We start from the raw sequence: 21,317 nt of genomic DNA, 5'->3' as shown, positions 1-21,317 counted from the left end.
TGGGCACGATGCTGAAGTTGGTTTCTTATTCGTCCAGTTTCTTATTCGGGGCTGAAGTTGGTTTCTTGGGGTACTTTCACACATCCCGATTTTTGCTCTGCGGCACAATACGGCGTTCTGCAGAAAAACCGCAACCGGCTTTTGTAACGCCGGTTGCGGGTTTTTTTGCATAGACTTACATTAGTGCCGTATTGTGCCGCAGGGGCTTGCGTTCGGTCCGGTTTTGGCCGCATGCGGCAGATTTAGCCGATGCGGCGGCCGGATCGAACGTCCCCTGCAACGTTTTTTGCTCCGGCAAAAAACACCGCATCGCGCCGCATCCGGCCGCTGCGGCGCATTTTTCAATGCATACCTATGGAGGACGGATGCGGCGCGATGCGGAAAAAACCGCATGCGTTTTTTTCCACTGCGCATGCTCAGTAGCATGCCGCAACCGGAAAAAACCGGACGGGCCGCATGTAAAAACGTATGCAAAGGATGCGGTGTTTTCACCGCATCAGTTGCATTGTTTTCACAGCCGGATTGAGCCGCAGGGCTCAAACCGGATGTGTGAAAGTAGCCTTAGGCTACTTTCACACATCCGGTTTTTGCTCTGCGGCACAATACGGCGCTCTGCAGAAAAACTGCAACCGTTTTTTTTTTTCCGCCGGTTGCGGGGTTTTTTGCATAGACTAAGGGTACTTTCACACCTCCGTTTTTTCTTCTGCGGCACAATGCGACACTTTGCAGGAAAATCGCAACCGGTTTTTTTTGCTGCCGGTTGCGATTTTCCTGCATAGACTTTAATTAGTGCCGCATTGTGCCGCATGGCCTTGCGTTCCATCCGGTTTTTGCCGCATGCGGCAGATTTAGCCGATGCGGCGGCCGGATGGAACGTTGCCTGGCACGTTTTTTCGTGCGGCAAAGAAAACCGCATCGCGCCGCATTCGGCCGATGCGGCGCATCTCTCAATGCATGCCTATGGCGGCCGGATGCGGCGCGATGCGGCAAATACCGCATTCGGCCGCCACATGCGGTTTTTGCCACTGCGCATGCTCAGTAGCATGCCGCAAGCGGCAAAAACTGGGCGGGCCGAATGGGAAAAACTTATGCAAAGGATGCGGTGTTTTCACCGCATCCGTTGCATAGCTTGCACAGCCGGATTGAGCCGCAGGGCTCAAGCCGGATGTGTGAAAGTAGCCTTACATTAGTGCCGCATGGGCTTGCGTTCGGTCCGATTTTTGCCGCATGCGGCAGATTTAGCTGATGCCGCGGCTGGATGGAACGTTGCCTGCAACGTTTTTTGCTCTGGCAAAAAAACTGCATCGCGCCGCATCCGGCCGCTGCGGTGCATTTTTCAATGCATGCCTATGGACGCTGGGTGCGGCGCGATGCGGAAAAAAACGCATCTGGCCGCCGCATGCGGTTTCTTCCACTGCGCATGCTCAGTAGCGTGCCGCAACCGGAAAAAAATGGACGGGCCGCATGTAAAAACTTATGCAAAGGATGCGGTGTTTTCGCCGCATCCGTTGCATAGGTTTCACAGCCAGATTGAGCCGCGCTGCTCAAACCGGATGTGGAAAAGTAGCCTTATTTGTCAGATTCTTATTCGGCAATTTTTAGTTTTTATGCATTTAACAACAAAAATAACATCACAATAAAAAAAATACAATGCACTGATATGCCCTAATATAAATACACTCAAAATCAGCTGCAAAAATTAAAAAACTGGCAAAAAAAGGGGCATCAAAGTGGGCACCAGAGTATGTTACTGAAAGGGTTAAATGGCTTTGGGCCACTGATCTAACACTACAATTGCATATCTAGTGATACCTCTAATCAAACTCAAGTGACTCCAGCCTGGCCCAAATTGGTTCTGGGCATCAAAACTGGCATCAAAGTGGGCACACAGCCAATTTTCACACATTTGAATAAGTAACTGGTGTTTTTGAGGGGTTAAATGGCTTTGAGCCACTGATCTCACACCACATTTACATACCCAGTGATGCCACACATCAAATTCAGATCACTCCAGCCTGGCCCAAACAGGTTCTGGGCATCAGAGCTGGCATCAAAGTGGGCCAAACCCCAGTTTTCACAGATTTGAATAAGTAACTGGTGTTTTTGAGGGGTTAAATAGCTTTGGGCCACTGATCTCACACCACATTTACATACCTAGATATGCGATACATTAAATTCAGATCACTCCAGCCTGGCCCAAACAGGTTCTAGGCATCAGAACTGGCATCAAATTGGGCAAAACCCCAGTTTTCACAGATTTGAATAAATAACTGGTGTTTTTGAAGGGTTAAATGGCTTTGGGCCACTGATCTTACACCACATTTACATACCTAGTGAATGCCACACATCAAATTCAGATCACTCCAGCATGGCCCAAACAGGATCTGGGCATCAGAACTGGCATCAAAGTGGGCAAAACCCCAGTTTTCACAGATTTGAATAAGTAACTGGTGTTTTTGAAGGGTTAAATGGCTTTGGGCCACTGCTCTCACACCACATTTACATACCTAGTGATGCCACACATCAAATTCAGATCACTCCAGCCTGTTTGGGCCAGGCTGGTGTCATCTGAATTTGATGTGTGGCATCACTAGGTATGTAAATGTGGTGTGAGATCAGTGGCCCAAAGCCATTTAACCCCTCAAAATCGCCAGTTACTTATTCAAAACTGTGAAAATTGGCTGTGTGCCCACTTTGATGCCAGTTCTGATGCCCAGAACCCCTTTGGGCCAGGCTGGAGTCACTTGAGTTTTATTAGAGGCATCACTAGATATGCAATTGTGGTGTTAGATCAGTGGCCCAAAGCCATTTAACCCTTTCACTAACATACTTTGATGGCCATTTTTTTGCCAGTTTTATAATTTTCACAGGTGGTTTTAAGTGTATTTATATTAGGGCACATCAGTCCATTGTATTTTTTTATTGCGAGGTGTTATTTTTGTTGTTAAATGTATAAAAAACTGAAAAAACTAAATTGCCGAATAAGAAACTGGACGAATAAGAAACCAACTTCAGCATCGTGTTGTGGGCTTCATACAGTGGCGCCCAGATAATGGTGCTGTGGAGTGTTTTAAAAAGGGAAAGAAAAAAAAAGCCATTTAGGCAGGTTGATTGCGTTTTGCATTAAATTGCCTACTGCAAGACTAAACAAACTGCCATTCTAAAGGGATAATTTTAAGGGCTAAGACACATGACAAGTAAAGTGCACAGAGTGGAATGCGATAAAAAATAAAAAAAACATTCCACCCGGACCCATGTTACTCTATGGGGCCGTTCCCATCTGCGTTCATTTTGTCAGCCCTAATTGGACCGAGAAAACAGTCACCACATGCTGCTGGTGGAATGTAATCCGTATTCACTCGGACCCATACAAGTCTATGGGTGCGAGTGAAACATCGCACTGCACTTGGATGACATCAGCTGGTAATGAAGGAGATAGGGACATTAATCCTGTCCTCCGCAGCTGTGATCCGATCGCAGGATGGTTTCACAGTGGCATGACACTCAGCTTACACTTGCAGCACAGCGGGAACTAGCATATCGCATCACATGCACTGCACTACGCTCATTTGGCCCCAGCCTAAAATCCTTGCTATCTGTCCTTTGGTAGTGCAGTGTGCAGGGAGAGTTGTTTACTGGAGTAGAGTACAGAGTGTTTAAAAAAAAAAACAACTCATTTAGGCCCCTTTCAGACATCCATGTTTAACATGTACAAGCCACACGTACTGGTATGGTCATACGTGTGACGTCCGTGTATGCATACGTGTGACATCCATGTGACTGGTAAAAAAAAGTGCGTGATGCATGGGAATGGGTTTTTTAATGTGTAAGGCTGCTTTCACACCTCCGTTTTTTCCTGTGCGGCACAATCTGGCACTTTGCAGGAAAAACGCAACCTTTTTTTTTTTTTTTGCTACCGCTTGCATTTTTCCTGCATAGACTTTAATTAGTGCCGCATGGGCTTGCGGTCCGTCCGGTTTTTGCCGCATGCGGCGGCCGGATGGAACGTTGCCTGGCACGTTTTTTGTGCGGCAAAAAAAAAACGCATCGCACCGCATCCAGCCAATGCGGCACATTTTTCAATGCATGCCGATGGACGCCGGATGTGGCGCGATGCGGCAAAAACCGCATCCGGTCGCCGCATGCGGTTTTTGCCACTGCCCATGCTCAGTAGCATGCCGCAAGTGTCAAAAACCGGACGGGCCGCATTTAAAAAACTTATGCAAAGGATGCGGCTTTTTCGCCACATCCGTTGTATAGGTTTTAGAGCCGGACTGGCCGGCTCTGCACCTACCGGATGTGTGAAAGCAACCTAAAAGATAGGCAAAGCTTGAAAAATTGATAGATAGCTAGAACAGATAAAATAGAGAGATATAAAGAAAGAACATATATAATAGACAGAAAGAAACAGAATAGCTTAATAGAGATAGCTAGCTGTTTTGCAGCATTTTTATTTTTTAATTTAAAAAAAAAAAGGTGCACGGGTTTCCCCATTTTTCATATCCAGCAGAGGAACAGCAGCGGGTTGCAACCCTCAGCTATCTGCTGTACCTTTACTGGTTATTAAAAATAAACTGGATCCCACGCTTTTTTTTTTTTTTAAAAACAAAAAAGCTGTGAGATTCCCTCCGTTTTATTAAAACCAGCCAAGGTACAGCAGACAACTGAGGGCTGATATTATTAGGGTGGGAAGGGTCATGGTTATTTGGCCCTTTCCAGGCTAACAATAACATCCCGCAGCCACCTCAGAAGTGGCGCATCCATTAGATGCTCCAATTCTGGTGCTGAACCCGGCTCTTCTGTTGCCCTGGTGCGGTGGTAAACTGGGTAATATTTTTGGGGTTGATGCCAGCTCAATCAGGCAATAACGTCACAGGTTCATCGGAGTTCCCAAAAAACTCTGATGAACCCGTGAAGTAACTGTCACTACACCCACGGTCAAAACAATCACTGATCTCGGGGAGACCAGCCAGAGAAAACACTGCCGGCAGCCAACAAAGGCGCTCAACACAGTCAAATCCTAGGTGCATTGCCCCCTGGGAATTATGCAAATAAAAAAAAAAAAAAAAGGTCAGTGGAGCCTCTGTTAGGAGTCTCGACACAGAAAAATAGCCAGATATCCCTCCGGGAAGGACCTAGTCAAGGAGTGGCTCTTTTTAAAAGACCACCATATTAAGTCTCCCTTTTAGTCAATATCCAACTCTTTGATGAGTTTAAAGATATGACAATGGAAATACCAAGGCCAGGTATCCATCCACAGACAGCTGTTTCGGGGTGTTGCCCCTCATCAGTGTGGAGTAGGATTCTGGCTAGCTGTGAGCAATGCCTAGTAGACCATTTCCCCCTGGAATTTGATTTGCATACTTCCCAGGGGGCAATGCACCTAGGATTTCACTGTTTTGAGCGCCTTTGCTGGCTAGTCTCCCCGAGATCAGTGATTGTTTTGTCTTGTTGGATATTGATTAAAAGGGCCACTTAATATGGTGCTTATGGTGGTCTCCTAAAAAGAGCCACGTCTTGGCTAGGTCCTTCCCGGAGGAATATCTGGCTATTTTTCTGTGTTGAGACTCCTAAGGCTGCTTTCACACCTCCGGTTTCTGCAATGCGGCACACTCCGGCACTTTGCAGGAAAATCGCAACCGTTTTTTTTTTTTTTTGCTGCCGGTTGCGTTTTTTCTGCATAGACTTTAATTAGTGCTGCATTGTGCCGCAAGGCCTTGCGTTCCATCCGGTTTTTGCCGCATGCGGCAGATTTAGCCGATGCGGCGGCCGGATGGAACATTGCCTAGCGCGTTTTTTCGTGCGGCAAAAAAAACGCATTCGGCCGATGCGGCGCATTTTTCAATGCATGCCTATGGCGTCCGGATGCGGCGCGATGCGGCAAAAACCGCATCCGGCCGCCGCATGCGGTTTTTTGCCACTGCGCATGCTCAGTAGCATGCCACAAGCGGCAAAAACCGGACGGGCCGCATGGGAAAAACTTATGCAAAGGATGCGGTGTTTTCACCGCATCCGTTGCATAGCTTGCACAGCCGGAGTGAGCCACAGAGCTCAAGCCAGATGTGTGAAAGCAGCCTAACAAAGGCTCCACGGACCTTTTTTGATTTGCACTACAACCGTGGTAGCGTGGTCAGGACGTCGTCCGAGTTCATTGGATACTCCGATGACCTCCTGACGTCACTGCACACACACACACACACACACACGCACACACACACACTGCTTGCTGGATACTCACCTGTCCCTGGCGCTCATGTCCCCGATGTTGACGTTTCCGGCGATGCTGCTGCTTCCAGGTCCATGCTGCAGTGAATATGTAATGAGCATAAAAGCGGGGGTCAAAATCAAGTGACAGCAGCGCCGAAGACTGCAGCGCTGGAGACAGGTGAGTATAGAAAAACATTTTTTTTCAAAGACACGGACGTTTGAGTAACATCTGTGAGACTGTGACCGGGGTTGTCTATGACGGTCGGTACGTCTCGCCCCGGTTGTGCTCCCTCCATGTATAGAAAGCAACTCCACTCCAGGGTTTATTGCTGTTTCCCTGCAGGCTGAAAGGAGGGTTAAAAGGAAACAGGAACCGGGGTGTGGGGCCCCTAGTGTGAGGGAGTGAACACAACTCCCTAAGCTTCTGCCGAAGAAGCACATGTGAGCCATTTCTGGAATCTGGCTTGTTGGTTCTGGAGGAGGATATTCCGGAAAACGTGTTGTGTGCAGTTTTGGATTTGGTTTTGTGCAATAAACTGTGTGCTGTGACCATTGGCGCCTGGATCCCGTGTCTTCTGCCGCGCAGCCGACCACGTTACCTCACACATCATAGAATCACATGGGTACGTGTGGTATCCTATTTAACAACAGATGTCACATGTACCTGAAACACTGACGTCTGAAAGGGGCTTTAAGCAGGGTTGATGGTGTTAAATTACCTACTGCAAGATTAAACAAACCACCATTTTAAAGGGATAAATCTAAGACTACATGCGCACGCTGCAATTTTTGCCGCAGTTTTGTTGTCAGAAAGTTCTCACTTTTGACTTCCCAGCAAAGTCTATTAGAATTGAGAGTTGCTGTGCGCACGTTGCAGTTTTTTTTTGTCTGCAGTTTTTGTCACAAACTTCTGACAAACTGCAGCATGTTTAATCTTTTTGGGTCTTGTCCCTGCGTGTTTCACTAGTGATGGGAGGACTCGCAAATCAGTCCCCTGCTGACTCGGGTCGGCAGGGGATTGATTCCTGGTATCTGGCCGGATGATGGTCCCCATATAATCTATGGGGACCAGAATCTGGCATAAAGGGATAGGAGCAAGCATTTCATACTTACCAAATCTCCAGCGCAGCTGTCATACTGCTCCCACATTCTTCTTTCAGGGCCTTTCATTAAGTTCATGCATATTCACTGCATCCCCCACACACCGGCGTCTGCGATTAGTTGCATTCAGACGTGCACCCATGCTGAGTGACAGCCTGTCTGACGCTTCCAATCACAGACCCGGTCTGCAGGTGTATTTCGTACAGTAAAATAAATAAATTGACGTAGAGTCCCCCCATATTATGATATCCAGCACAGATAAAGACACAGCTACAGGCTGTAGGCCTCAGCTGTGCGCTTATCATGGTTGTGTATCAAAATAGAGTCCCCCCTCTCCGATTTTGATAACCAGCTAAGATAAAGCCAAATAGCTGGGAGCTAGTATTCTCAGACTAGGGAGACCTACAGTTATAGGGAGCCCCCCAGCCTAACATTAGCAGCCTGCAGCTGCCCAGTATTGTCACATTCATTAGATGCGACAATCCCAGCACTTTATCTGGCTCTTCCCGATTGCCTTGGTGTGATGGCAATAGGGGTAATTAAGGGGTTATTGGCAGCCCACAGCTGTCACTAAGCCCTAGATTAGTAATGGGAGGCGTCTGAGACCCCCCCCAATCACTAATCTGTAAGTGAAAGTAAATAAACACAAACACCAAAAAAATCCTTTATTTGAAATAAGATGCAAAGAAAGATCACCCTTCTTCGCTTCTTTATTAACCCCAAAAACACCCATGCCGGTCCGACGTAATCCACACGAGGTCCCACGATGTTTCCAGCTCTCCGACATCTGAGTCACATGATAGAATGCTGTGAGGGTCAGGTAGAGAATGAATGAGCCGCGCGATCAGTGGTGACATCACTCAGGTTACCCACGGCCAAGCAGGAGGTTCCCATGGTCCTCCACTGTGACCGCAGGTAACCTGACCTCAGGGGACCTCAATGAACTCAGGTGAGGTCACTAAAGTCACATGAGGTCAAGTTACCTGCGGTCACAGGTGGATGACCGTGGGAATCTCCAGCTGTGGCCGCGGCTAACCTGAGTGATATGACCGCTGATCACGTGGCTCATTCTCTGCTTGGAGCTCACAGCAGCAGTCATGTTCCATAATCACGTGCTGTGACTTTACAGTGGGGGAAAAAAGTATTTAGTCAGCCACCAATTGTGCAAGTTCTTCCACTTAAAAAGATGAGAGGCCTGTAATTGACATGATAGGTAGACCACAAGTATGAGAGACAAAATGAGAAAACAAATTCAGAAAATTATCTTGTCTGATTTGGCAAGATTTTTTTTGAAAATTGTGGTGGAAAATAAGTATTTGGTCAATAACAAAAGTTAATCTCGATATTTTGTTATATATCCTTTGTTGGCAATGATGGAGGTCAAACGTTTTCTGTAAGTGTGGCGCCCTGGACAAGCCAGGACGTCACAGGTACTGCAACAACACACCCCACACCCCGGCTAGGCACATCGAAGTCAGACAAAAATCCTTGTTGCCTCCCTCCAGGGGCTGATGTCCACACCAGGGGGTGGAGCCAGGCGGTTGACCCCACCCACCGAGGAGTTCACAGTCCTGGAGGCGGGAAAAGGAAGTCAGAGTAGTGCAGAGTCGAGTTGAAGAGTGAAGTGGTAGTGGAGCAGACTGACCGTGGCCGGGTGCGTGGCCCGGGCTGTTGTGAATGTTAGTTATGTCTTGGCTGCTGGGAGGCTTCCTCTGGTGGCCAGGAAGGGTTTAGACAGAGACCAGGTGTGTTGTGCAGTGGGTGTTTCCTTTCCTAGCTCTCTGCTTATTTAAGTACTGGTCTGATTGCAGGCTGTTGCCGGATGTCAGTTGTTCTTTGTATCTCCAGCCTGCTTAATCCTGCTCTACATCACATCCACTCCAGATAAGTTCTTGCTCTTTAAGGCCCAGTCACACACAACGACTTACCAGCGATCCCGAAAACGAGGCGACCTGATAGGGATCGCAGGTAAGTCGCTGGGAGGTCGCAGGTGAGATGTCACACAGTCAGATCTTACCAGCGATGCAGGAACAATACAGGTCGCAGTAGCGACCTGTATAACGATCTCAGCAGTCACTGTGACCCTGTCACACAGCGTCAAACACAGCGATGCGTCCTGCCCAGCAGGACATCGCCTTTGAAGAAAATTACCTGGACCATTCAGCAACGACTAGCGATTTCACAGCAGGGGCCTGATCGCTGGTAAGTGTCACACATTACGAGATCGCTAACGGGATCGCTACTGCGTCACCAAACGGTGACTCAGCTGCGATCTCGCTAGCGATCTCGTTATGTGTGACAGTACCTTAACTTATTGCCTGGTTCTTTTGCTTATCTGGGTTTGTTATTTGTTGTGGTTGGTTTCAGTTTATTTCCTTCCAGGGATTTTCCCCCTCAGTGGATTGTTGAGGAACTCCCTGCAGTTCTGTGTGGAGTATAGCTCCTTTGGGTCCATGTGTTTATGGCTTGTTGAATTTGTTATAATTCTTGTTTTCTGTTCATTGGTATGACAAGGGCACCTGGTATAGGACGGAGTTCAGATCGAACGATCTGAGGGCCATTTTGTACTATAAGGAAATTGGTATTTTGCAGGGTTTTTCTCTGGCTACCATCAGTCCCTTTCCTGTCCTTTCCTATTTTAGTCAGCGGGGGCCTCACCTTTTGCTAATCCTGTCATCTACCTGTGTATTGTGTTTTTCCTATATCACCGCAGTCTTTGAATGTGGGGGGCTTGCTATTCTTGTCTATTTTCTGAGGCAGAGAGTTATTCATCTTTCCTACCTTTTAGGATAGTTAGTTCTCCGGCTGGGTTCGCGGTGCACAGGATGTTAGTTCACCCCTCGGCTACTTCTAGTTGTGTTGGTAAGTAAGGGGATGGCGGCCAGATTAGTTGCCAATGCTCTTGTCACCTTTTTGCCAATGATTTGTGGTGATCTTCCATGGTTCCGGATCATAACACCGGGCACATACAGCAAGGTTGGCAGACGTCTGCAGGAGGGGCTGATTGACGTGAACCGTAAGGACCGGGGACGGGCGGTGGCCCGCCGGTACTGGATCGGGGAGCGAAGAGAAGCCAGCACCATTCGGCAGGGCCTACGGACCCCGACCAGGCTTGGAGTCGCCGTAAAACCGGTCAAATCCGTTAGCGAAGGGAACCTCCGGGGTTTCCCAGCAGTCAAGACCCGATTGAAGGCAACCGCTCAAACCGTGAAGGGAAATACAGTCACCGCCAAGGCTATAGTTCCCAGGGCCAGAGCCTGCGGGCAAAAGGGGCTCCCTCAGCATCCATCCAAGCTGGGGAGCGGGTTACCGGTGGGAAGCCACCAGAACCGAGAACATAACAGGTGCAGGGAAAGGCAGTCACCGCCAACCTACTGGGAGAAGAACCACCGCAGCCATCTGAGGGACCCGTCCATCCAGCCGTTTGTTTTACCGGAGACTTTGCATTCATCATTGGCTGAGTGAGTACCACCGTGCCGTGTGGCACCGCGCTGCCCCCGCGACCCTGCACCTCACCAGGTCCCGCAACCCACCTGCCATTCCTCCCACACCGGGCCCCGGGACAACCAACCCCCCCTACCCACGGAGGGGAAAAACAACATCCAGGCTGCTCCCTGTCATCGCTCCCGGGATCCCCGTCCAGAACAGCGGTAATGTCACAACCTCACCACAACCGTGGGTGGCGTCACGGACAATAAATCCCCCAAACCATTCCCCTTTTCACTCACGGGCGAGGAGCGCCGCTCGAGTCCCCGGATCCGGCCCACCGCTCGAGCCACCGAGCAGCAAGCGAAGCAGCAGCAGCGCCGGACCCGAGCGTTGTGAGCGCAGCGTCCCCTCCCCGCCCGCGACAACTTGGCGTCACGAACAGGATCTTACCGCTCTGCCGTCTGGTAGAGGTGCGCCTTGTGACCGCCGGAGGTGTCCGGCCGAAGATTTTGAGAAGCCGCCATTTTGGGCGCCAAAAGTCCCCGCTCGATCGTCTCCTCGAGCAGTGGAGGCGCAAAAGCCGAAACCCCGCCCCTGTAGAGGAGGAGCCGGAAAAAGACTAAGGGGTACGGAAACAAGATGTCTGCGCCCGACGGAGCCGCTGGAGGAGCGGCGGTCGCCGCCGCAGTGGCACCCGTGGATGGGAATGGGCCCGCTCAGGTCCCGGCCGCACTGGCGGGGGGTGCCGCGGCCCCAGCTCTCGCTCAGGTGATGCCGTTCTCCTTGCCCTATGTGCCCGGAGCTACCTGGCTGCCGCAGTACGATGGGATATCACTATGGGGAGATAAGGTATGCACACCAGTGACTATGTAAGGGGAATACATGAAATAGCAGAAACTGCTGTGTGAATACTGACTTGAAAAATCCAATAGCTATATGCAAGAGTGAATATGTGAAAAATGGAATCTGCACTACTGCCATGAACATATGAATCAAGAGAAATTTAGCTACTGAATTGATCAATGCAATAGAGCCCCAACACTACGCCAAAGTATTTCTCTACGTTGGGGTCCCTAGCTTGTGTGTGCCCTCTCATGCAGTTAAAAAACCTACCGTGTATGGGAAGCTGAGACCCAGGCTATTTATGCGTATGATATGGATTGGCAATAGGTACCTATTACATACATAATATACAATAGCTATATTCACTCTTGCATATAGCTATTGGATTTTTCAAGTCAGTATTCACACAGCAGTTTCTGCTATTTCATGTATTCCCCTTACATAGTCACTGGTGTGCATACCTTATCTCCCCATAGTGATGTTTTTTTAGGTTTTTGCACCCAGTTCGGACTTAGAATGGTGTTCCAAACGTTATTCCTATTTGGCAGTACGATGGGAAACCTGACTCATTGCAGGTTTTCCGGAAGAAGCTTAGCCCGCTACTAGAACTGTACCCCCTGACTGATAAGCAAAGTGCAGCGGTAGTGCTGGGGCAGCTAACCGGTGCGGCTGAGCAGGGGGCGCAGACCTAGGCCGAGAGGGACCGGTCCTCTGTAGCCACCATCTTTGAGAAGCTGCAGACTGCCTTTGAGACCCGTACCGAAGCCGAGCTGCGGATGCAGTTTTATCAATGCCGGCAATGGCCCGCGGATAGTATTCGGGACTACGCCTTGCATCTGCAAACCGCCCTCCACACACTAAAGCGGGTAGACACCATTAATCATGCGGACAGCAACAAATTGTTAGTTGAGCAGTTTGTACAGGGGATGTGGTCCTCGGAGGACCGCAAACAACTCCGGCTGTGGGCCCTAGAACACCCTGATGTGGACTTTGCCGGGTTAAAGGAACGGGCCATTAAAGCGCTGCAGCCCCCAGCATCGGAAGTCCCTGAGACAGCCCCATGGCCAGCTGAGACGGCTCCCGTCATGGTGGCCCCTGCCCTCCCAACGCCTCCGGTACCTGCAGCCCCAAGTGGAATGATGGAGGAGCTGGCTGCCCAGGTCCGCCGCATGGATGGGAACCTCGCTAAGATCCTCGCCGCACTCCAGCCTCCGACCAGGTCCCAGCCCCCGAGGAAGATGCAGCTCGCCGACAGCCCCGAGGACGTCCCCTGGATGCAGCGGAGAAGGACCAATGACTCACGGTATGGACCTCCGATTTGTTACAGGCGCAGCAAGCCCGGCCACTACTCCCGATGGTGTCCGTTAAACGAGCAACCCCTGGGGCCACGGGCCAATCCTCAGGAGTAGAACCCAGTGGCCCCCCCGACTGGTGGGACCGGTACATCGGAGCCCGGCCCATCATCCCCCTGGCAGTGGACGGCATCCCGCTGATGGCTCTCCTGGACACTGGATCTCAGGTAACCACAATACCATACACACTGTATCAACGGTATTGGGGGAAGGACGAACTAGCCCCTCCAGATGGCAGCATGACACTGATTGCCGCTGATGGACTCCCATTGACCCAAGTGGGGTACAAACAAGTGGCCATGACTGGGACGAGCTGAACTGCAACACTAGGGGGTTGATTGTAATAATGAATGAACCCAGTGATCATAACCCAAAACTAGTGCTAGGGACTAATGTGATGGAGCACTGTATGAGTGAGGTGCTGACCCTACTGCAGCAGCTGGCCGCCACAGCGGCGGGGAGCCGACAGAGAGCTGTGCAGCGTGAGATCCGGGCCCTGATGTATCGCCAGCATGTGAACTCGACAGAAGGAGAGATTGGAGGAGTGAGAGTGATGGATACGGCCCCTTTGATTGTGCCTCCCAGGAGTGAGATGATGATTTGGTGTAGGGCCCCAAGGGCAAGACTACCCCGCCATGATAGAGCCCATGCCCTCCGAACACTGGCCCACAGTAATGGCCACCCGAGGGGTGGTAGACGTCAAGAAAGGGAGAGTGCCCTTAAGGGTGTTGAACTGTGGGGAGGAAGAGGTTAGGCTTCCCCGGTACGCTACCCTTGCCAAGTTGCTCACTCTAGATCCCCACACCATTCATGAGGCCGTTCCCCCGATCTCACCGCCTACTGCCAGTCCTCACCCATCCCTGGGGGAGTTAGACGAGTGGTGTCGAGAGCTACACGTCGGCACTGATGATACCCCCACACATCACAAGGAAGGGGTATACCGGGTGGTACAGGAGTATGAGCGAGTTTTTAGCAAACATCCTCTAGATTTTGGGCAGATTAAAGGGGTTCAACACCACATCCCTACCGGTGAACACCCTTCTATCAAAGAGAGATACAGGCCTATTCCCCCTGCACACTACCAATGCGCCAAAGACATGTTGAGGAACATGAAGGAGGCGGGGGGTTATTAGGGACAGCTGTAGTCCCTGGGCCGCCCCGTTGGTGCTGGTTTAGAAGAAGGATGGCACCATGCGGATGTGTGTGGATTACCGGGAGATTAACCAGATAACGCATAAGGATGCTTACCCTCTGCCCCGTATTGAAGAGTCCCTGGCCGCGCTGAGAACCGCTACCTACTTCTCTACCCTTGACCTCACCAGTGGGTACTGGCAGGTGGCCGTGGCGCCTGAAGACCGAGAGAAGACTGCCTTCGCCACTCCTATGGGACTCTGTGAGTTCAACAGTATGCCGTTCGGGCTGTGCAATGCCCCCGGAACCTTCCAACGGCTGATGGAATGTTGTCTGGGGCACCTAAATTTCGAGACCGTCTTGCTGTACTTAGATGATGTGATTGTGTACTCACAGACGTATGAAGCCCACCTGGAGCACCTAGCCGAGGTGTCCGTGTCCCTTGCTAAGTATGGGATGAAGTTGAAACCCTCCAAGTGTCATCTGCTGAAGCCCAGAGTGCAGTACCTTGGACATGTGGTGGGTGCGGAGGGTGTCGCCCCCGACCCCGAGAAGATCACTGCCATCCAAGACTGGCCGAGACCGACCACAGTGAGGGAGGTGAGGCAGTTCCTGGGCCTGGTGGGATATTACCGTCGCTTCATTAAGGGGTACACGAAGATGGCTGCCCCCATGCAAGACCTCCTCGTGGGACAGACCAAGGGTGGTAGACCCCTAGGAGCCCCATTGGTGTGGGAAGAAAAGTATGATGAATCCTTCCGCCGCCTGAGAGTGGCTCTGACCGGAGAGGAAATCCTAGCGTACCCCGACTACAGCCGCCCATTCATCCTCTACACCGATGCCAGCAATGTGGGCTTGGGGGCTGTTCTCTCCCAGGTCCAAGACGGAAGGGAGAAGGTGATTGCTTATGCTAGCCGAAAACTCCGACCGACTGAGAGGAATCCTGAGAACTACAGCTCTTTCAAGCTTGAGCTCTTAGCACTGGTGTGGGCTATCACCGAGCGATTCCGCCATTACCTGGCAGCAGCCAAGTTCACCGATTACACGGACAATAACCTGCTGACCCATCTAGATAAAGCCAAGCTGGGCGCGTTGGAGCAGCGGTGGGTGGCCAGGTTAGCCAACTACGATTTCACCATCAAGTACCAGGCCGGCCGTACTAACGTTAATGCCGATGCACTCTCCCCCCGATGCCCCACCTGTCGGAGGAGGGGCCAGAGGATGACGACCTCGAAGAGATCGAGTTGCCTGCATTTCACCGGCTGCTAACTGAGAAGGTGCATGTCCATCAACAACGGGTGAACCTAGACCCGCTGCCCAGTCAGGAGTGGCAAGAAGCTCAGGACCAGGCACCTGCTGTCCGCCTGGTCAAGACCCTGGTGGAATAGGGTTCTGCGGGGATAGACCCTGCCGCCCCTACCGAAGCCCAACGTCTGTGGCGAAAACGGACCCGGCTGTACCTACACCAGGGGAAGTTGTATCGTGAGCTGATTAACCCGAAGACCCACGAGAAGGTTCGCCAGCTAGTAATTCCCCAGGCTAACGTGCCCACCGTCTTGCAAGCATACCATGATGGTGCTGGGCACTTCGGGTGGAAGAAGCTGGAGATGTTGTTGAGAGAGCAGTTCTATTGGAGTGGAATGCGGGAATCTGTGGAGGACTGGTGCCGAGAATGCGGCCCCTGCGCATTGAGAAGGAAGGACGAGGCCAGCCAGAAGGCACCCCTACACCCGATCATTACGCATCAACCGCTGGAGCTGGTTGCCCTCGACCATGTGAAGCTCACCCCCAGCCGAAGTGAGTACACCTACGCTTTGACCATTGTAGACCACTATTCAAGGTTCATGGTGGTTGTCCCAGTTAAGGACCTAACCGGCCGTACCGCCGCTAGAGCGTTCCAGGCTTATTTCTGTCGACCGCATGGGTACCCCGAGAGGGTGCTTACCGACCAGGGTCCGGCCTTTGAAGCGGAGGTATTCCAAGAATTCTGCCAGTTGTACGGCTGCAAGAAAATCCGGACCACGCCTTATCATGCCCAAACCAATGGCAAGTGTGAAAAGATGAACCACTTGGTCCTGGGCCTCCTCAAGACGTTACCGCTGGAAGAGCGGAACCTGTGGCCGGAGAAGCTACCTGACCTGGTCGATATATATAACAACATCCCTTCCAGATCTACGAAATGCACTCCAGCATACCTGATGAGGGCTCGCCCCGGCAGGCTACCAGTGGACTTAGAAATGGGGTTGGAAGCCCCAGAAGCACTCCCTTCGACAGCCGGATGGGACACTCGGCGGAGAGCACAGTACCGACAGGTCCAGGATTATGTTGAAAGGAACTTGTGCCGGAGTCGGGGACAGCAGGAGCAGTGCTTCAACAAGAACTTCCAGCCTGGGGATGTAGTGCTGAAGCGAAAAAGAAGGACCCACAAGCTGGATGATCAATGGGAAAAGACCCCGTATGTAGTACAGCCCACTGAATGGGAGAATGGGAAGGCCTACCAGATCAGCCGTGACCAGGGGAGGACTTTGGCCACGGTTTCCCAGGACCATCTAAAGAGATGCCCACCACCATTGCGGGTAGCAGCTGAAGCTCCAGTTCCCAGACCGGCGGAGAAAGAAAAAGAAGTAATCCATACCATGATGGGTGATTTCCCAGCAGACTGGCCTACGCAGAACGGCGCGGTGATTCTTCCAGTGATACTGTTCCCACAACCTGTGGATGAGGAAGTGATGGAAGTGATCGACCATGAGCCAGTGCCCAGCTGTACCCAGCTCCCCTACGCCTGCCCCACACGATAGCAGGGAGGAGGAACTAGTTGTTCCCTCTGCCCCACTGCCTGCCACCACTGACACTGGGCCCCGAAGGTCCACCCGTCCCAACCTAGGTAGAGCCCCACTTAGGTACAGGGAAACTACTCTTTAAAGGGGGCTTTGTGTGTTGAGTGTATAGATAAAAGTTTGAATGATAAGATTGAATCAACCGAAGAAGTTATCTGATTGGAACCGTGATTGAACCGGCCGTTGCCGCCAACTAGTCCCCGTAGGGACTGTCTGCAACCGTTGCGTAAGGAACTTCTTACGGACAAGCCCGAGAACTTGCAGGGCAACCACAAACTGGTGGAATGTAAATAATTGTTGGCCTGAAACCGTTACCGCCTCTGGAGAGGCTGATTTGGAAGATGGGCCTGGAGGAAAGGGATGGCCCAGGCCCGCCACTACCGTAACCGGTGGCGATCCTCCGGGGGTTCAGGGGTCCCCATGGACGCGGGTCCTCTGAAAGAGACTGAACCCGCTCGGGCAACTTGGTTCTGGACTGGGGTCAAGGGGTGCTGCCCATTTCTTAGGGGCAGCCTAAGGGTCAGGTTGTTTGGGTGGGAGAAGAGCGGAGGCCGTACCGTTTGATAAACATACCATTAGTAACGTTTAAGAATGTGCCTCCCGTTTTGGGAAGTTTGACTAAAAATGCTTGTGTTTTAAATGTTTTTACTCTTTTACAGTTAACAAAAATAAAACCGGTGATGGACGGGCAGCCCGCGGACGGTCTGCATTTTACTAAGGGGGAATGTGGCGCCCTGGACAAGCCAGGATGTCACAGGTACTGCAACAACACACCCCACACCCCGGCTAGGCACATCGAAGTCAGACAAAAATCCTTGTTGCCTCCCTTCAGGGGCTGATGTCCACACCAGGGGGTGGAGCCAGGCGGTTGACCCCACCCACCGAGGAGTTCACAGTCCTGGAGGCGGGAAAAGGAAGTCAGAGTAGTGGAGAGTAGTGCAGAGTCGAGTTGAAGAGTGAAGTGGTAGTGGAGCAGACTGACCGTGTCCGGGTGCGTGGCCCGGGCACATACAGCAAGGTTGGCAGACGGTGGTGACCGTCTGCAGGAGGGGCTGATTGACGTGAACCGTAAGGACCGGGGACGGGCGGTGGCCCACCGGTACCGGATCGGGGAGCAAAGAGAAGCCAGCGCTATTCGGCAGGGCCTACGGACCCCGACCAGGCTTAGTCGCCGTAAAACCGGTCAAATCCATTAGCGAAGGGAACCTCCGGGGTTTCTCAGCAGTCAAGACCCGATTGAAGGCAACCGCTCAAACCATGAAGGGAAATACAGTCACCGCCAAGGCTACAGTTCCCAGAGCCTGAGGGCAAAAGGGGCTCCCTCACCATCCATCCAAGCTGGGGAGCGGGTTACAGGTGGGAAGCCACCAGAACCGAGAACATAACAGGTGCAGGGAAAGGCAGTCACCGCCAACCTACCGGAAGAAGAACCACCGCAGCCGTCTGTGGGACCCGTCCATCCAGCCGTTTGTTTTACCGGAGACTTTGCATTCATCATTGGCTGAGTGAGTACCACCGTGCCGTGCGGCACCGCGCTGCCCCCGCGACCCTGCACCTCACCAGGTCCCGCAACCCACCTGCCATTCCTCCCTCACCGGGCCCCGGGACAAAAAACCCCCCCTACCCACAGAGGGGAAAAACAACATCCAGGCTGCTCCCTGTCATCGCTCCCGAGATCCCCGTCCAGAGCAGCGGTGGTGTCACAACCTCACCACAACCGTGAGTGGCGTCACGGACAATAAATCCCCAAAACCATTCCCCTTTTCACTCACGGGCGAGGAGCGCCGCTCGAGTCCCCGGATCCGGCCCACCGCTCAAGCCACCGAGCAGCAAGCGAAGCAGCAGCGCCGGACCCGAGCGTGGTGAGCGCAGCGTCCCCTCCCCACCCGCGACATAAGTCTTCACAAGGTTGGCACACACTGTTGGTGGTATGTTGGCCCATTGCTCCATGCAGATCTCCTCTAGAGCAGTGATGTTTTGGGCCTGTCACTGGGCAACACGGACTTTCAACTCCCTAAAAAGGTTTTCAAGGGGGTTGAGATCTGGAGACTGGCTAGGACCTTTATATGCTTCTTACAAAGCCACTCCTTCATTGCCCTGGCGGTGTGCTTGGGGTCATTATCATGCTGAAAGACCCAGCCATGTTTCATCTTCAATGCCATTGCTGATGAAAGGAGGTTTGCACTCAAAATCTCATAATACATGGCCCCATTCATTCTTTCATGTACCGGATCAGTCGTCCTGGTCCCTTTGCAGAGAAACTGCTCCACAGCATGATGTTGCCACCCCCATGCTTCACAGTAGGTATGGTGTTCTTTGGATGCAACTCAGCATTCTGTCTACCAAATAGTTCTACTTTGGTTTCATCAGACCATATTCTCCCATTACTCTTCTGAATAATCCAAATGCTCTCTAGCAAAATTCATACGGGCCCGGATATGTACTGGCTTAAGCAGGGAAACACGTCTGGCACTGCAAGATCTGAGTCTCTGGTGGCGTAGTGTGTTACTGATGGTAGCCTTTGTTACGGTGGTCCCAGCTCTATGCAGTTCATTCACTATGTCCCCCTGCATGGTTTTGGGATTTTTGCTCACCGTTCTGGTGATCATTTTCACCTCACGGGGTGAGATCTTGCGTGGAGGCCCAGATTGAGGTAGATTATTAGTGATATTGTATGTCTTCTATTTTCTTATTATTGCTCCCACAGTTGATTTCATCAAACCAAGCTGATTGCCTATTGCAGATTCAGTCTTCCCAGCCTGGTGCAGGGATACAATATTGTTTCTGGTGTCCTTCGACAGCTCTTTGGTCTTCACCATAGTGGAGTTTGAAGTGTGACTGTTTGAGGTTGTGGGACGGGTGTCTTTTATACTGATAACAAGTTCAAACAGGTGACATTACTACAGGCAATGAGTGGAGGACAAAGGAGCCTCTTAACGAAGAAGTAACAGGTTTGTGAGAGCCAGAAATCTTGTATGTTTGTATTTTGACTAAATACTTGTTTTCCACCATAATGTTCCCAAAAATTTTTTGATTTTCTGGATTTGTTTTCTCATTTTGTCTCTCATAGTTGTGGTCTACCTATGATTGTCTTTTTATATCCACAATTATTTTACTAGGGTATCGTAATATGAGAGGCCCTACGCCAATTATATATTTATATTTACTGTATGCCATAGACCCGCAGACCGGGTCTGATTTGGAAGTGTCAGACAGGCTGTTACACAGGCTGGCGGCGCTGTGTGACTGCAACCAATCACAGATGCTGGTGGGCGAGGGATGCAGTGAAAATGCATGAGCCTAATAAGTGGCCCTGGAAGAAGAATGAGCGGCCGTGGGAGCAATGTACAGCCATGCCGGTATAGCGCGCTTGCTTTATAATTTTTTTCTTTATTTTTCTGTGTTTTTTATTTCCCGAGTTCCCGATCTGGATCAGTACCCAGAATTCCCTGAGAATTCCGGGCCTGGCACTTCGGTGCCTTTGAACTCGCGGGGGTCGGACTTCGGAGTCCGGTACACCCATCACTATAATTTTCAGAAAAAAATAAATCAAAATCATAATTTAAAAACACACCATAAATGCATCCACAACGACCCCAAAATGCGCCAAAAACGCAGAATCAATACAAGCGGTTTTTTTGGGTTTTTTTATTTCCATGCTCTCTGGGACAAGGTGCAGATTTGATGTCTCAAATGTGCAGTTTTTTGTGTCAACAAGGCTGCAACATTCGCATGTAGCCTAATACCTCTATCTGTCCTTGTTAGTGCAAAGAGAATTGTTTCTTAACTAAGGCTACAGAGTGTTTTAAAAAAAAAAAAAAAGCCATTTAGGCAGAGTTAATTGCGTTAAAATACCTACTGTAATGCCTGCTTTACACGCTTCAATAAATCTTTCAATCCGTCGTGGGGGTCAAGTTGTAAGTGACGCACATCCGGCATCGTTCGTGACGTATTTGCGTGTGACACCTACGTGCGATCAAGATTGAACGCAAATACGGTGATCGCATACACGTCGTTTATTCCTCATACATTGGACGTTTTGTTGTACGAACCTAGTCAATTGAAACGTGTGACATCCCTCATACGATTGTGATGTCTGAGGCTATGTGCGCAGGTGTGCGCTCTGCACCACAGCTTAAAAAAGGTCCACTTCAGAGCGCAGCTGAAAAGCTGCGTTCTGAAGCGCCTCACAATGTCTGTCATGCACTAATCTCTGTCAGTCGGTCACTATCTCTGTCCCTCTCTCTCTGTCCATGTCAGTCTATCCCTCTTACCCCCCCCTCTCATACTCACCTATCCCCGATCCCCGGCGCGGTGCTGCACGGCATTCACACTGCTCCGGCGGCTTTTACTATTTTGAAAAAGCCGGCCGCCCATTAAACAATCTCGTATTCCCTGCTTTCCCCGCCCACCGGCG

The 21,317-nt window shown here is 51.0% G+C and overlaps 1 protein-coding gene across 1 annotated transcript in view; it reads left to right on the top strand.

The window, feature by feature from the left end:
• The window catches only part of LOC142245241 (SCAN domain-containing protein 3-like), a 40,401-nt gene that overhangs the window by 351 nt on the left and 18,733 nt on the right, over nucleotides 1–21,317 (top strand). The gene's annotated exons all lie outside the window — the stretch shown is intronic.

The sequence above is a fragment of the Anomaloglossus baeobatrachus genome, chromosome 7, assembly GCF_048569485.1.
Source record: "Anomaloglossus baeobatrachus isolate aAnoBae1 chromosome 7, aAnoBae1.hap1, whole genome shotgun sequence".
NCBI lineage: Eukaryota > Metazoa > Chordata > Amphibia > Anura > Aromobatidae > Anomaloglossus > Anomaloglossus baeobatrachus.
Note: the sequence above shows the minus strand (reverse complement) of the source record. Positions and strands in the feature narration are given on the sequence as shown.